The 2298-nt window shown below is 46.2% G+C and overlaps 1 pseudogene; it reads right to left on the bottom strand.

The window, feature by feature from the left end:
• Window positions 1-1445: 1445 nt before the first annotated feature.
• LOC100672431 (small ribosomal subunit protein uS3m-like) lies at window positions 1446-1949 on the bottom strand (annotated as a pseudogene).
• Between the last annotated feature and the right edge of the window lie 349 nt (window positions 1950-2298).

Below are 2298 nucleotides of genomic sequence, written 5' to 3'. Positions count from 1 at the left end.
CTAGAAAACAGGGAGCTCCTAAAAATCAAACACTTCTGCTCTTTGAAAGACTTCACCAAAAGAGTAAAAAGATTACCTACGGACTGGGAAAAAATTGGGGGCTGCAACATATCCGATCTGGGTCTAATCTCTAAAATCTAGAAGATACTGTAAAACCTCAACAACAAAAAGACAGATAACCCAATTAAAAAATGGACAAGGGATATGAGCAGGCACTTCGTCAAAGAAGATATTCAGGCAGCTAACAGATACATGAGGAAATGCTCACAATCATTAGCCATTAGAGAAATGGAAATCAAAACTACAACGAGATACTATCTCACCCCAACAAGGCTGGTATTAATCCAAAAAACTCAAAATAATAAATGTTGGAGAGGCTGTGGAGAGACTGGAACACTTCTACACTGCTGGTGGGAATGTAAAATGGTACAACCACTTTGGAAATCGACTTGGTGCTTCCTTAAAAAGCTAGGAATAGAACTACCATACGATCCAGCAACCCCACTCCTTGCAATATATGCTAGAGAAATAAGAGGCATCACACGAGTAGATACATGCATACCCATGTTCACTGCAGCACTGTTCACAACAGCAAAAATACGGAAACAACCTAGGTGCCCATCAACAGACGAATGGATAAACAAATTATGGTATATTCACACAATGGAATACTACAGAATGATAAAGAACAATGATGAATCCACAAAACATCTCACAACGTGGGTGAATCTGGAAGGCATTATGCTGAGTGAAATTAGTCAGTCGCAAAAAGACAAATATTGTATAAGACCACTATTATGAGAACTCAAGGAAAGGTTTAAACACAGAAGAAAACATTCCTTGATGGTTATGAGGGTGGGGAGGGAGGGAGAGGGGAATTCACTAACTAGATACAAAAAAGCAAACCAAACCTACTGCTGGAGTCGATTCCGACTCATAGTCAACCCTACTGGACAGAGTAGAACTGCCCCATAGAATTTCCAAGGACTGCCCGGTAGATTAGAACCGCCAACATTTTGTTTAGCAGCCATAGCTCTTAACCACTATACCACCAGGGTTTCCAACTAGATAGTAGACAAGAATTATCTTAGTTGAAGGGAGGGACAACACATGACACAGGGGAAGTCAGCACAATTGGACTAAACCCAAAGCTAAGAAGTTTCCTGAACACAACGAAACACTTCGAGGGACAGAGTAGCAGGGGCAGGGGTCTGGGGACCATGGTTTTGGGGGACATCTAGGTCAACTGGCATAACAAAGTTTTTTTGATTGTTTGCCCCCCCCCCCCCCCCCCGCCACAACATAGAGGGATTTATTCAACAGCAGCCTTGGAAACAACACCTCAGTGCTCTGATGGGTTGCATTTCCCCATGTTCTTCTTCATTCCTTTCCCACCCATTTCCTGTCCTTGGTAGGCTGGAGCTTGAACAAAACAGGCGATCGTCCTAGATGTACTTATACACCACCTTTGAGGGCACAGTTTAGAGGTGCAGAAGCACAGGACACTTGTAAAAGTGGGACCGCAGAGTTTCACTGGAGCCCACAAGGAAGTAGAACTTCGGGGCAGGCAGATGTCTCAGCACCAGGGCACAGGTCTTCGCCTGGTTAGCCTAATGCTTTAGGATCAGCTGGTCAGCCAGGCAGCCTGGGAAGATTCCGAGCATGAACTTGCAAAGGGAGATTTCTTCCACTGTTTGGGCTGCAGTGTGGTTCTCCTCATCCAGGTCACCTGTGTGCAGCAACAGCCAGCCCTTGTAGTGGGCAATGTAGCGTGGGCCGTGTGCCTCCTCCTACTTCACTGGCTTGTCGCTTTTGCCCACATGGACTCAGGCTGCTGGGTTCTTATTGCAGGCTGAGCAAGCGTGCAGGGCACACCAGGCACACAGCAGCTCTTGGCTTCCAGCCAGGACTCACAGCCGGCATGCCCCACTGCACACAGGTGTGGCCATCTTGGGTCAAATGAACTGCCTGGCATAACAAAGTTTATTAAGAAAATGTTCTGCATCCTACTTTGGTGAGTGGCATCTGGGTCTTGGGGGCTTATGGGCAGTCATCTAAGATGCATCAACTGGTCCCAACCCACCTGGAGCAAAGGAGCATAAAGAACACCAAAGACACAAGGGAAATGTTAGCCCAAGAGAAAAAAGGGCCACATAAACCAGAGGCCCCATCGGCCTGAAACCAAAGGAACTAGTGGTGCCCAGCTACTACCAGTGACCCCCCTGAAAGCAAATACAACAGAGATTCCCTGATGGAGCAGGAGAAAAGTGTGGGCAGAACTCAAATTCATGTAAAAAG

Source organism: Loxodonta africana, chromosome 25, assembly GCF_030014295.1.
Source record: "Loxodonta africana isolate mLoxAfr1 chromosome 25, mLoxAfr1.hap2, whole genome shotgun sequence".
In the NCBI taxonomy this organism is placed as follows: Eukaryota; Metazoa; Chordata; class Mammalia; order Proboscidea; family Elephantidae; genus Loxodonta; species Loxodonta africana.
The sequence above is the reverse complement of the archived record's forward strand: the minus strand, read 5'-3'. Positions and strand labels throughout refer to the sequence as shown.